General features: G+C 51.0%; 1 protein-coding gene across 2 annotated transcripts in view; it reads right to left on the bottom strand.

Annotated features, from left to right (window-relative positions):
* Positions 1 to 15,339, bottom strand: part of LOC119963269 (tolloid-like protein 1) — a 484,046-nt gene that overhangs the window by 425,264 nt on the left and 43,443 nt on the right. The gene's annotated exons all lie outside the window — the stretch shown is intronic.

Raw genomic sequence — 15,339 nt, 5'->3', positions numbered from 1 at the left:
CCAACTTCACAGACGTAGGTCGTCGTGAAGGGCAATAGCAGCAAAATGCTCATCTCACTCAGCACTGGATATTCCTGGGAGATGCTATTCCAGAATGCTGACAGCCTCATGGGCGTTTGGTGTAATTTTAATGTGGCATCACAGATCAGGTAAAGCAGCGTCGTCTTTTCATTTGGAGTCAGCTGTAAGTTAATAACTGACTCTGGCATCTCAACCTCAAAAGGAACCTTTCACCGACCACTTGGCTTTCAAAATATTTCCCTACATAGAACACACATGGGCTTTGCGTCGTTATTTGCTTTGGCACAATTGACAAAACCATTCCTCAAGAAATCATCTTTACACTGCTTCATTCCTGAATTAAGTTTCTTCTTTGTAGGTAGTTAACCAGAGGCCCTGGAGATTTGTACAGAGCTAACACTAGAACCACTTTGTCCTGCCCTGGACTCTCCTGTGCAGCTCTCACCTGCAGATTCTGTTGTGAGATCCTGTCCAGTAGGCACACCGCCTATTTGTGCCTCTGGCCACCTCTTACTTGTAAGAAGACCATTCATCTTCACAGCCCTCTTACGTTTCTTGCCAGCATCTAGAAAATGGAAATAGCACTCCTCCATGATTTGGTGCCAAAAGTACGTACAAAGAGGACACTTAATGTCAAGTGTGCATATAGGGTGCATAGACTTGCTCGCTACTTCTGACTCGAAGATGGCACACAGCATCATTTCTTTTCACTTAAAAGGTGGCAGCAGCTGCCATTCTCTTCTTTTAATTTAAAGTACCCAATTCTTTTTCTTTCCAATTAAGGAGCAATTTAACGTGGCCAATTCACCCACCCTGCACATCTTTGGGTAGTGGGGGTGAGACCCACGCAAACAAGGGGAGAATGTGCAAACTCCACACGGACAGTGACCTGGGGACCGGGATCGAACCCGGGTCCTTAGCACTGTGCGGCAGTGCTAACCACTGCGCCACCGTGCCGCCCTAGCTGCCATTCTCAATTTAAAAGCCAGTCACGATGGTTGGGTGCTTTTCCCCATGATCAGCACCACCGTAGGAACAGCACGACCGATCGCTCCGCTAGATCCCAAAACACACCTGCAACCTGAAAAACCCTGATATAATCTATTTGAAGAAACTGATTATAGATTGATTCAGCACAGAAACTGGACATTCATCCCATCAGGTCTATGCCAGCTCTTTGAAGAATTAGTCCAATGCATTGTTGATTTCCATAGTCCTTCTAAGTTTTATCCTTATTTATCCAATCTTTTTTTGTAAGTTACTAAGGAATCGGTTTCTACCACACTTTCAGGCAATGCATTTCAGATCATAACAATTTGCATTGTGAAAACAAAATTCATCTCATCTCCACTCTTATTCACTTGTCAATTTGCTGGTAATGATGGTTGGCTTGGGGTTGTGGCAGAGACTATTGGCGTTTGAAGCTGTGGGTTTGATACATTCAGATCAGCCATGAGCTTACTGAAATGGCAGAGGAGACAAATGGCTACTTCTCATATTTTTGTCCTTATATTTTTATATGTACTTATGTACCGTAAATCAGGCCCCACTGGTTGCGATACTTCGACCATTGGAAAGTTTCTCATTCTTTAACCTATCAAAGCCCTTTATATAATTTTGAGCATGCCCAACAAATCTTCCTTTAATCATCCCTGTTCGAAGGAGAAAAATCTCTAACTAATCAATTTCTGTTGTCTCTCCACATAACTGAAGTATATCATTCCTGGCACAAAAGCAAAACACTGCAGATGCTGCAAACCTGAAATAAAAACAGAAAATGCTAGAAATGCTCAGCGGGTCATGCAGTATCCGTGGAGAGAAAGAGAGTTCAAGTTTCAGTTCGATGGCGACCCTTCATTGGAATTAAGTTCATCATCGGCCTGAAATGTTAACTCTGTTCGTCTCTCCAGATATGCTGTCTGGTCTGCTGAATATTTCCAATATTTTCTGTTATTATGTTATCCCTGGTACCATACTTAGACAGTGTCCAAAGGAGATTTACAAGGCCTTGACATCTTTCCTAAACAAACTGATACTCCAGCTGAGGACTACAGAGTGAATTATTAAGATTTTGTTGATAATCTGGATGCTGCCATACTTCTGAACCTCACCATGGTGGGGCCCTGGACTCAGTTGCTACCCTTCTTTTTTTAAAATAATTTAGAGTACCCAATTCATTTTTCCCAATTAAAGGGCAATTTAGCATGGCCAATCCACCTACCCTGCACATCTTTGGGTTGTGGGAGCGAAACCCACGCAAACACGGGGAGAATGTGCAAACTCCACATGGACAGTGTCCCAGAGCCGGGATCAAACCTGGGACCTCAGCGCCGTGAGGCAGCAGTGTTAACCACTGTGCTACCATGCTGCCCTTGCTGCACCCTTCCTGTACACTTAAACTGACCAAAGGAAATCTATGATCACTTTCTAAATCAGTAGCCTCACTGACTGCCTGTGTTTGGGCTCAAGGAGCCCTGGGACCAATATCAGTGGCTTTGTTTCAACCCAACTTTGCTCTGAAGTAGTCATTCAAAACCTCTGTTTCTCTCTCCACAGAGGGGCTGGTTTAGCTCACAAGGCTAAATCGCTGGCTTTTAAAGCAGACCAAGCAGGCCAGCAGCACGGTTCGATTCCCGTACCAGCCTCCCCGGACAGGCGCCGGAATGTGGCGACTAGGGGCTTTTCACAGTAACTTCATTGAAGCCTACTCGTGACAATAAGCGATTTTCATTTTTCAGATGCTGCCTGACCTGCTATTTTTTTTGTTTACAGCATTTTCTGTTTTTATTTCAGATTTCAAGCATTCACAGCATTTTGCTTTTATTTCAATCTAACTTGTTGTGTCTACTTTCCCAATCCCTTCGATTGGTAACTAGTCGACTAACGTCAACTCCACTGCTTTAAAATTCATTGATGAGATTATCAATTCCAACGGTCGAGATTCAGGTAAGTTGTAGCCTTAGTCAGAACGAAGGCTTGCAACCCCACTCAGGGCCTCTGACTGAAACTGTTCTATGGGTCTTATGTTTGAAAGCCCTGTTATATTCCTTTCTCCCTCATGTGTACAATAAGCCTCTCTTTAAACAAATCAGTGCTGTTTCTCCTTTGACCAATCCATTTGGCAGAAGCTTTCACATTCTCCCCAACTCTGTAGAATATAAAGTATTTATATTTCCTGATAGTAGCGTACAAATGATCAGACTTATTAAATTCACGTACCATAGTGGGATTTGAATTCGCAATTACGTTTACTGGTCTAATCACTACCTTACTGCAATATATTGCAATAACATTTTTTGCACAAACTGACAATTCTGTTGTACACTTGACACCACTTAACTGCGTAAAATGAGCAAAATAACATTTCAATTTAATTAGAGGTTAATGTTTCACTCATTTTGTCACACCAAGTGGATAAACTGAGGTCCTTCTCATTACAGCAGCAATTTGAGATCACCTCCTGGAGGTGGTCTCACCAGCTGGAGGTGACCTCACCACAAAATCTTCATTACTGTCCTCAAATAAGGGCAACACGGTGGTGCAGCGGGTTAGCCACGTTGCCTCACGATGCCGAGGTCCCAGGTTCGATCCCGACTCTGGGTCGCTGTCCATGAGGAGTTTGCACATTCTCCCCGTGTTTGCATGGGTTTCGCCCCACAACCCAAAAAGATGTGCAGGCGAGGTGGATTGGCCACACTGAATTGCTCCTTAATTGGAAAAAATGAATTGGACACTCTAAATTTATAAAAAAGAAAATTCCTGTCCTCAAATACAATGGGTAAAGTTCTCGTCCTCTGAAGACATGACTATCTGCAAAAAGCAGACAGAACCTTAAAACTACACTTCCGTATAAAGACAAATAAACTAGATAATTAAAACTTGATAGGTTGGTAAGGTTGTCACATTGTCCCCATTTCATTCCATTGCATGACACCATCAGTGGCAAAACATTTTACTTGATTGTCATTATGGCACAAGATAAAGCATCAACTGAGATAAATATAGGAGCTAAAATCAGCAGAGAAGACAACACAATCTTCTTCTGCCTTCCAGATCTGAGCATTATGAATAATAGCATTTTACAATAACGTAGCAAAGCAAGTGGCCAAATTGAATTAAATTGGCAAGGCTTAAATCATTAATTACAAATGAGCATTAAATCTGACTCAGTAGTGTCTAGAAATAAATCTGGATCGCACTCTCTCCAGGCGAGATCCAGGTGCACATATTTACTATTATTTTTTTATAAATTTTGAGTACCCAATTCTTTTTTTTAAATTAAAGGGCAATTTAGCATAGCCAATCCACCTAACCCACACATCTTTGGGTTGTGAGAGTGAGGCGCATGCAGACACGGGGAGAATCTGCAAACTCCACATGGACAGTGACCCAGGGCCGGGATCGAATCTGGGACCTCAGCGCCGTCAGGCAGCAGTGCTAACCACTACACCACCCTGCCACACAAGCACAAATATTTAAATGAGCCATTACACCAATTCATCAGCATTGACAGCGAGGCCTTAACAGTGCGTCATTTGGCACGGTTTCACAAATTCGCGAACCAGTCATGATGGCACCTTAGGGACAAGGGGTCTTGTTGGGAGGTTGAGGCCCTGAGTGGTCGGGGACAGGGCAGGGTGGTACCCTGGCTCTCTCCCTGGCACCGGGGCACCTTTGCACTGCCAGCCTGATAGCTTGGCACTGCAAACCTAGCACCCTGGCACTACCAGGGTGCGAGGCCCGGCGAGACGCCTTGCTGTGGGTGAGGGGGCGTTTGACGACCCCGAAAGAGGTAAGTTCGGTGAAGTGGGGGGGGGGGGGGGGGGGGGGGGTCCTGAGGCTCCAGTGGGGGAACCGAAGGGGGTCAAAAGCTCAGAGCTGCCTTTAAATGGCATCCCGATCTGCAAGTAGTCTTCCAAGGAAATCACTTAAAGAGTGGCCTCAAAAGGGATTTCTCGGTGAGGGCAAAAATAACGGCAAAGTGCTGTTGAATAGCGAGGTCTTTTTTGGAACTGCAGGCACCAAGAAACACCACAGTAAATACACCATTCAGCAGACTTTAACTGGAGTCCGTTGAATCACGCCCATAGTGGGCGGATTTCTCCCAAACAATTACAATGTAATTTCAGGTGGGAAAACCGGTGTGAATCATGCCAGCTGTTCAGGAGCGACTCCCATCACAGCCCACCCTGACTTCGTCATTTTTGTGGAGCCAGGGGTAAAACCCACAAAAAGTGATGTGTGGGGCCTGAAGACACCAGCAAGCCCAGCTTCACAGAGCACCCTTTTAATTTTTTTTAGAAAATATTTTATTGAAGCATTTGTAATTTTCACAATTTACAGTTTAACACTTTAACATTCCTTAAACAACCGCGCGGGCCGACAGACGCAAAAAAAACCTGAAAACAACATCGCCTAATACCCCCGCCCTATTTCCTAATTACCCATGTTCTAAGGTCCCTGTCCTTGTCTTACACTGCCATGCCTCCCATTTTCTTCCTCCCCCCACCCGCCTTTCCCCTCCCACCCTCTTACTGCTAATGTTCAATTTTTCTTGAAGAAGACGATGAACGGCTACCACCTCTGGGCGAACCCCTGAATTGATCTTCTCAAGGCGAACTTGATCTTTTTCAGGCTGAGAAACCCCGCCATGTCGCTGACCCACACTCCTGACTTTGGGGGTTCCGATTCTCTCCATCCCAGTAAAATCTGTCTCCAGGCCACCAGGGAGGAGAAGGCCAGAACATCGGCCTCCCTCCCCCCATTGGCCCCCATTGGCCCTCGGATCTTCCAGTACCCCAAATATTGCCAATCCTGGACTCGGAGTCATCCTCCCTTCCAGGACCTCTGACATTACAGGCAGAATTCTCCGACCCACCGCCGGGACGGAGAATCCCGCCCCGCAACTCCGACGCCGGCTGCCGTATTCTCCAGCGCCAGTTTTTGGGCAGGGATCACATCACGTTGGTCGGGGGTCGTTGGCAGCGGACCCCTTGGCCTCGATGGGCCGAATGGCCATTGGTTTCTGGCCAATCCCCCCAGCGTGGATTGGACATGGTCCCACACGGCGGGACCTGGCAGGTATGTTGGCTGGGCTGGTCCTCGGGCGGGGGGGGGGGGGGGGGGGGGGGGGGGGGAGGGGGGGGGGGGGGGGAAGAGAGAGATCTGACCCCAGGGGACCCTCAACGGTGGCCTGGCCCGCGATCGAGGCCCACCGATCTGCAGACGGGCCTGTGCCATGGGGGCACTTCTTCCTTCCGTGCTGGCCCCTGTAGTGCTCCGCCAGAATACGCTGGCTGGTCTGCGCATGCGCTGAACCACGCCGGCAGTTCTGCACATGCGCTAACTCGCGCAGACCCTTCGGCGCCAGCAGGCGCGGTGCTAACCCCTCCACCGCTGGCCTAGCCCCCGGAAGTGCGGAGAATTCCTCAACTTCTGGTCGACCCGACGACGCCAGAGTGGTTCGCACCGTTTTTTACGCCAGCGATGGGCCCATCGTGCCGATTCGGGAGAATCCCGCCTAACGTCCGCAAATCTCTGCCAGAATCCCCTCAACTTCGGACATGCCCAGAACATATGTACATGATTTGCCGGATTTCCCCCACAGCGTCCGCACCTATCCTCCATTTCCTCAAAAAACCTGCTCATCAGTGCTACCATCATGTGGGCCCTATGAACCACCTTGAACTGGATCAGGCTAAGTCTGGCACAAGACAAGGATGAATTAACTTTCTTCAAAGCCTTTTCCCTTAATTCCATTTCCAACTCTCCTCCCATCTCCTCTTCCCACTTCCTCTTCACCTCCCCGATAGGGACTCCTTCCCACTCCATCAACTACTCATATACCTCTGAGGCCCTCCCCTCCCCAACCCCTGTTTTTGACATCACCTTATCCTGTAGTCCCCTCAAGGGGAGGCGAAGAAAGCTTGGAACCCGCCTCCGGACAAAGTCCCGTACCTGTAGGTACCGAAACCCGTTCCCACCCAGGCAACTCAAACTCCTCTAATGCCTCCAGGCTTGGAAAGCCCTCCTGAATGAAGAGATCCCCAAATCTCTCAATTCCTGCCCGCTGCCACCTCCTTAAGCCCCCATCGAGCCCCCCCCAGAACAAAACGGTGATTGTCACAGATCGGTGACCACACTGACGCCCCCTCCAATCTCATGTGCTGTCTCTATTGGCCCCACACCCTCAGGGCTGCCACTATGACTGGGCTTGTGGAGTACCGAGCCGGCGAGAACGGCAGGGGCACCGTCAATAAAGCATCCAAATTCATACCCTTACAGGATGCCGCCTCTCCTCGCTCCCAAACCGACCCCTCCCCCACTACCCACTTCCTGACCATCGATATGTTGGCTGCCCAGTAATAATGAATAAAACTCAGGAGGGCCAACCCCCTCCCTGCGGCCCCGTTCCAGGAGTGCCTTCTTCACCCTCGGGGTTTTACCAGCCCACACAAAACCCGAGATCACAACATTCATTTTCCTTAAAAAAAAAGGCCTTCGTGTCAAAAATCGGGAGACATTGAAAAAAAAACAGCAGTCTCGGGAGGACTGTTATCTTCGCCGTCTGCACCCTCCCTGCCTGTCAGCAGGAGCATGTCCCACCTGCGGAAATCCCTTTCATCTGATCGACCGCTTTACCCAGATTTAACTTGTGGAGCTGTCCCCAATCCTTAGCCACCTGGATCCCCAGATACCTAAAGCTCCTCCCCACCACCTTAAAAGGTAACTCCCTCAGTCTCCTTTTCTGCCCCCGTGCCTGAATCGTAAACATCTTGCTCTTTCCCATGTTTAACTTTAGCCTGAGAACCGCCCAAATTCTTCCAGTGTCTCCATAATTCCAGCCATATCCCCCCCCAATGGGTCTGTGATATAAAGCAGTCAATCGGCCGTGTAGAGAGAGACCCTGTGCTCCACCACAACCCCCCCCCCCCCCCCCCACCCTCCCCTCACTATCCCCCGCCAAACATTCAATGACCTAAGGGCCATTGCCAAGGGCTCTATGGCCATGGCAAACAGTAGTGGGGAGAGCGGGCACCCCTGTCTTGTCCCCCTACAGAGACTAAAATATTCTGACTGGACCCGGTTGGTTCTTACATTCGCAACCGGAACCTGGTATAGCAACCGCACCCAATCCACAAATCCCTGCCCAAACCCGAACCTGCCTAAAATATCCCATAGGTACTTCCACTCCATCCGGTCAAAGGCCTTTTCTGCATCCATAGCTACTACCACCTCAACCTCACGTCCCTCCACTGGCATCATTCTAACATTCAGGAGCCATCTAATGTTGGGCGTCTGCCCTTCACAAATCCCGTCTGGTCCTCCCCGATTACCTCCGGGACACAATCGTCTATACGTGTGGCCAATATCTTTGCCAGCAATTTAGCGTCCAGATTCAAAATGGAAATCGGCCTCTTATGATCCACAGCTCTCCAGGTCTTTGTCACGCTTCAATATGAGGGAGATCGATGACTGTCATAGCGTTGGGGGAGCACTCCCAGCTCCTTAGACTAGTTAAAGGCCTGAACCAGGAGCGGCCCCAATAACCCAGAAAATGTTTTATAAAACTGCACTGGGTATCCATCAGGTCCCGGGGCCTTACCCGATTGCATCGCCCCCAACCCATCTATCCCCTCCCCGAGCCCAATTGGGCCCCCAGGCATTCCACCTTCCAGAATTCTAGCCTCTCCAGAAATTGGTTCATACCCTCCTCCCCGGCTGGGGGTTCCGATTCATAGAGTCGACTATAGAATTCGCGAAACACATCATTTATCGCCCCCGGATCCACCACTACCTTCCCCCTCATATACTTTACTTTCCCAATTTCTCTCGCCGCCTCCTGCTTCCTCAGTTGATGTGCTAACATCCTACTGACTTTCTCCCCATATTCGTATATTGCCCCTTTCACCCACCTCAACTGCACTTCTGCCTTACCTTGGACAGGAGCCCAAATTGAAATGAAATGAAAATGAAAATCGCTTATTGTCACGAGTAGGCTTCAATGAAGTTACTGTGAAAAGCCCCTAGTCGCCACATTCCGGCGCCTGTCCGGGGAGGCTGGTACGGGAATCGAACCGTGCTGCTGGCCTGCTTTAAAAGCCAGCGATTTAGCCCAGTGAGCTAACCAGCCCCAAATTCCATGTGGAGTCTCTGACGCTCCTTCAGGAGCTCCTCATCCAGAGGTTCTGCATACCTACTGTCCACCTGTAAGATTTCACCTATCAGCCTGTCCAACTCTGCCCGTTCAGTCTTCTCCCTGTGGGCCGGAATCAAAATAAATTCCCCCCTGATAACTGCCTTCAATGCTTCCCAAACCACCCCTGCCATGGTATCTCCCGTGTCATTGCTCTTTATGTAGCCCCGAATGGCCTCCCTCACCCGCTCACAAATCTCATCCTCCGCTAACAGCCCTACATCTAACCTCCACTGTGGACGCTGGATCGTTCCTGTGCTTACCCGTAGGTCTATCCAGTGTGGAGCGTGGTCCAACAGCATGATTGCTGAATACTCAGTGTCCTCCAGCGTTTTATCAAGTACGAAAAAGTCTATCCTTGAGTATACCTTGTGCACCGGGGAATAGAATGAATACTCCTTGCTCCTTGACCTCCCAAATCTCCACGGATCCACCCCCACCATGCGCTCCATGTACCCCCACAGTTCTTTCGCCATTGCAGATACTTTTCCCAAACTGGAACTCTACTGGTCTAGCCTCGGATCCAGAACCGTATTAAAATCTGCCCCCATAATCAGCTGGTGCGAGTTGAGGTCCGGAATCTTCTCCAGCACCCTGCTGACAAAGGCGACATCATCCCAGTTTGGGGCGTGTATATTGACCAACACCACTGCCATTTCCTCCAGCTTCCCACTAACCACAATAAATCTATCCCCCCCCCCCCCACCCCCAAGTCTGCCTCCACCTTCCCCACCTTGGGCAGCATGGTGGCGCAAGCGGTTAGCACAGTTGCCTCAAGGCGCTGAGGTCCCAGGTTCGATCCCGGCTCTGGGTCACTGTCTGTGTGGAGTTTGCACATTCTCCCCGTGTTTGCGTGGTTTTGCCCTCACAACCCAAAAGATGTGCAGAGTAGGTGGATTGGCCACGCTAATTTGCCCCTTAATTGAAAAAAAATGAATTGGATACGTTAAATTTTTTTTTAAAATAAATAAATAAAATATCTTCCCCACCTCAAGTGCCTCCTTTTTATTAACCAGGATTGCCACCCTCTTGTTTTAAGGTCCAGTCTCGAATGGAACACCGGTCCGACCCATCTCTTCTTCAGTCTGACTTGGTCTCCCAGCTTCAAGTGCATCTCTTGCAAAATAGTCACATCCGCCTTCAGCTGTCTTAAGTGTGCGAACACACAGGTTATTTTGACTGGTCCATTCAGTCCACGAACATTCCATGTATCCAGCCTGGTCGGGGCGGGGGGGGGGGTACCCTACCACCCTTCCCTGTCGATCAGCCATGACTTTTCCAAGGCCAGCTCTTGGCCCATGCCCTGGACCTCACCTGGCCCGCCCCTCGGCAGCAACCGTCATCTACTCTCCCCGCCAACCTCCTAAAAGTTCCCTCCTCATCAACAGCCCCCCCCCCCCCCATCCCTCCCTACTACGTTAATCTTCAGCTCACCCCCCACTTTGCTTCCGTAAACTAGCCCTCCCAGCTAGTCTGGCAGCTCCCGCCCCCGGCACCCAGCATCCTATCACCTGCTGGTTCTCCTCCCCCCCTCACTCGTATTATAAGTTCCCACAACAATGGCACAAAGCACAAAAAACAAACAAACAGTCCCTCCCAAGGTTCAACCACAGAGGCCCACCCCACCTCCCTTAACAAAATCTTATCTATTCTAACACCTTCAAGCAGGACCAAATAGAAAAGACCGGACAAAGGAAAAGGAATTATACATGTAAATACTCAAACCACTTTTCAAATATTGCAATTTAAATTACAGAGTTACAAGACTAAGGTTTTAAAAAGGGCAACACATAACTTCTAACTCAGTTCTCCACAGTCCAAGTTTAAGATCCTTGTTTGTCTATCAGGTTATTATCCTTCATGATGTCCGCCACGTCCTCCAGCCAAAGTACAGCCCCCAACCCTCATAGGTCACCCAAAGACGGGCCAGGTAAAGCAGTCCAAACTTTATTTGCTGCTCGTACAGGACCGCCTTGACTTTATTAAAACTCGCCCTCCTCTTTGAGAGTTCTGCTCCCAAGTCTGGTACACCCGGATCTCAGAATCTTCCCCCATGTACTGTTTAGTCTGCCTGGCCCACCTCATGATGCATTCCTTATCTTGGAACCGATGCAGCCGTACCATTATCGCCCTCAGGGGTTCACTCCCCTGGGGCTTACGCACAAGCACGCTATAGGCCTCATCCACATCCAACGGCTTGGGGAACGAACCTTTCCCTATAGGCTTCTCTAGCATTTTCCCCACATACGCACCGGCATCCGATCCTTCCTTCCGTCCTCTCTGGCAAACCGAAGATCCAGATATTTTGTCTCCGAGAATGGTTCTCCAGATCCTCCACCTCCTCCAGCAGCCGTTTCTGTTGATCCTGTAGCATCCCAATCTCCAATGCCATCACAGTGGACTGCCCCTCTCATTCCACCGTCAGCTCGTCCAACTTCTGGATCGCCTGTCCCTGGGTCGTCAATTTCGCCTCCACATGGTCGACCACTGCCCTGATCGAGTCCACCTCCCCGGCCAGGTTCTCCGCACATTTCTTGTGATGTTGAGTGAACTTCTCGGTCAAGAAATCCACCAACTGGTCCGTCGAACATTGAGCTGGCGAGGCCAAACCCTGCTTCCCCACCATTGCCTCCTTCAAACTCTGGTCTCGCTTCCAGCCAACTTTTGATTTCTCCTTTTCCGATTTTTCTTTGGGCGCAGCTCCATAAGTCACCACCTCCTCCTCTCACTTTTACACCTTTATTTTGAAAAATTCATGTGGAAATCCAGCTTAAAAGCCACAAAAAGACCACCAAGAGCAGGAGCTGCCAAATGTGCGACCTTTCACTCCATGGCCGCCAGGGGTTCTTTGCGGCACCCATTTTAAAGGGCACCCTAATCTCAAAGTGAGAGTGCAGGCCCCCGGACTTCCGGTGGCAGTTATGCAGCAATAAGCCACACAGGTGGGTGCTCCCGTTTTAAAGAGATTTTTCGGCTCTTTTGAGAGCCCAAAACGTCTCCCGGTGGGGGAAGGTGTGCTGAACGACTTTCCCTGCAGTCCATGACTCGAACTCGGAGTGGAAAGGTGGAAAAAACAGCAGCAGCTCCTCAGAAAAAACGGGGGAAGGGATCCAAGATGGCCACCGACAAAGCTCCAGGGGAGTGGAGACTCTGGGCCCAGAAACAACAAACTGATCTCCTGCGCTGCTTTAAAGAATTCAAGGATGAAGTACTGAGCTCTCTGCAGGAAACAAACAGAAGGCTGTCAGAGATTCAGTCCACCCAGGGTGCTGCCATCAAGAAGTTGCAGACGCAGGCCATTGAACAAGAGGAGGAGGCCGTGGTCCTCGTGAGTAAGGTGGAGGGGCACGAAGCACTCCACAAGAAGTGGCAGGAACGCTTCGAGGAGCTGGATCACCGCATGAGGCGGAAAAACCTGCGGATCTTGGGCCTTGCGGAGGGGCTGGAGGGATCGGACCTGACAGCCTATGTGGCTGTAATGCTGGGTTCGCTAGTGGGGGCCGGGTCTCTCCATCTGCCCCTGGAGCTGGAGGGAGCACACAGAGTACTGGCCAGGAGGCCTAAGGAGAATGAACCCCCGCGTGCGGTGCTGGTGAGGTTCCACCGGTTCAGTGATCGGGACTGCGTGCTGCGCTGGGCCAAGAAGGTGAAGAGCAGCAATTGGGAGAATGGGGTAGTGCGGATCTACCAGGACTGGAGTGCGGAGGTGGCTAAGCGGCGGTCCGGATTTAAATCGGACGAAAGAGGTGCTTTATAGAAAAAAGATAAAGTTCGGAATGTTGCCGCCCGCGCGCCTGTGGGTAACTTATTCGGACCGGGACCATTATTTCGATTCCCCGGAGGAGGCGTGGGCCTTCGTGCGGACGGAGAAACTGGACTTGAACTAGGGGTTGGGGGTTGCGAGGTCGGTTGTAAGATATTAGTGCTGGTTGTTGCTGTGTTCTCTTTTTCTTCTGTTTTTTTCTTCTTGTTTTAGTACTTTTGCAATTTTGATATGGTTATTTACGGGGGGGGTTGTTCTGCTATGTTTTTGTTTTTGTGCTTGGGGCATTGTTTGGGCTGTGTATCTTGCGGGGAGGGTCGGGGGGGTATGTTGTATTCTATGTCGGAGTGGGGGTATGGAGGGGGGCTGATATTTGGGAGCTGCGTCAGAAGGGTGTGGTGGGGCAGGGCGAAAGCGCGGGCTTTCCTCTGGTTTCCCGCGCTGCGGGGCTGGGGGGGCGGAGATGGTGACGGGGGAGGTGGGGCCTTAACTGGTTCTTCCCCGCGCTGGAGCGGTGCCAGGAGGAGGGATAGATTGGGGGATGATCCCACTTCGGGAGGGGTCGGGCTATTGGCGGGAGTTTCCGGGGTCAGCAGAAGTTAGCTGACCCACGGAAGTACAATGGAGGACGGTTCGCGGCTGGGAGGGTTCCTAGCCTGGGGGGGAAGGGAGGGGGGAAAAGGGGAATACCGGGTTGCTGCTGGTAGGGTCAAGAAGGAGCTGGTGGGGGCTGGGGGGACAGAGGTGAGGGGTTGTCGTTATGGGGACGGGGTCGAGCAGGGGACGCTGGCCTGGGGCGGGCAGTAGACGGGCTATGGCTAGCCGACGGGGGAGGGGGGGGCGGGACGCCCTCTGATCCGGTTGGTCACCTGGAATGTGAGAGGGTTGAATGGGCCGGTGAAGCGGTCAAGGGTACTGGCTCACCTGAAGGGGCTAAAGGCGGATGTGGCAATGCTTCAGGAGACCCACCTGAGGGTGGCGGACCAGGTCCGCCTGAGGAAGGGATGGGTGGGGCAGGTTTTCCACTCGGGGTTGGATGTGAGGAACCGGGGAGTGGCGATTCTGGTGGGGAAAAATGTGTTGTTTGAGGCATCGGAGGTGGTGGCGGATAAGGGGGGTAGGTATGTGATGGTTAGGGGCAGGCTACAAGGAGAGAAGGTGGTACTGGCTAGTGTGTATGCCCCAAATTGGGACGATGCGGGCTTTATGAGGCGTATGTTGGGACGGATCCCGGATCTGGAGGCGGGAGGTCTGATCATAGGGGGGGACTTTAATACGGTGTTGGATCCTTCACTGGATCGGTCCAGCTCTAGGACGGGTAGGAGGCCGGCGGCGGCCAAGGTACTGAGAGGGTTTATGGATCAGATGGGTGGAGTGGATCCATGGAGGTTTGTGAGGCCGAGGGCACGTGAGTACTCTTTCTTCTCCCACGTACATAGGGTCTACTCTCGGATAGATTTCTTCGTGGTGAGTAGGGGACTGATTCTGAGAGTGGAGGAGGCCGAGTATTCGGCCATTGCAATCTCTGACCACGCTCCGCATTGGATAGAGTTGGAAATGGGGGAGGTGCGAGACCAACGTCCGTTGTGGCGGTTGGATGTGGGGTTGTTGGCGGAGGAGGAGGTGTGTAGGAGGGTCCGGGCAAGTATTGAGGGGTACCTTGAGGTGAATGATACGGGGGAGGTTCAGGTGGGGATGGTCTGGGAAGCCTTGAAGGCAGTAATTCGTGGGGAGCTGATATCCATCCGGGCACACAGGGAGAGGAGCAAGAGGAGTGAGAGGGATAGACTGGTGGGAAAGATGCTGGAGGTGGACAGGAGGTACGCAGAGGCACCAGAGGAGGGACTGTTGGGGGAGAGGCGCAGCCTGCAGGCTAAATTTGATTTGCTGACCACTAGAAAGGCTGAGGCACAGTGGAGGAAGGCACAAGGGGCAGTGTACGAACATGGTGAAAAGGCGAGTAGGATGCTGGCTCATCAGCTCCGTAAGCGGGATGCGGCTAAGGAGATTGCTGGAGTGAGAGACAAGAGTGGGAATGTGGTGCGGAAGGGGGTAGAGGTGAATGAGGTCTTCAAGGACTTTTACGGGGAACTTTACCAGTCGGAGCCAACGGGGGAGAGGAGGGGAATGGAGAGGTTCCTTGACAGGCTTTCTTTCCCGAAGGTGCAGGAGGAGAAGGTGGAGGGGCTGGGTGCGCCGATTGAGCTGGAGGAGCTAGTTAAGGGGATCGGGCAGATGCAGTCAGGGAAGGCACCGGGGCCGGATGGGTTCCCGGTGGAATTTTATAAAAAGTTTGTGGACCTAGTGGGCCCCTTGCTGGTGCGGACACTCAACGAAGCGTGGGAAGGGGGGACTTTGC

Source organism: Scyliorhinus canicula, chromosome 3 (assembly GCF_902713615.1).
Source record: "Scyliorhinus canicula chromosome 3, sScyCan1.1, whole genome shotgun sequence".
NCBI classification, from domain to species: Eukaryota; Metazoa; Chordata; class Chondrichthyes; order Carcharhiniformes; family Scyliorhinidae; genus Scyliorhinus; species Scyliorhinus canicula.
This window is presented reverse-complemented; position numbering and strand designations above follow the sequence as displayed.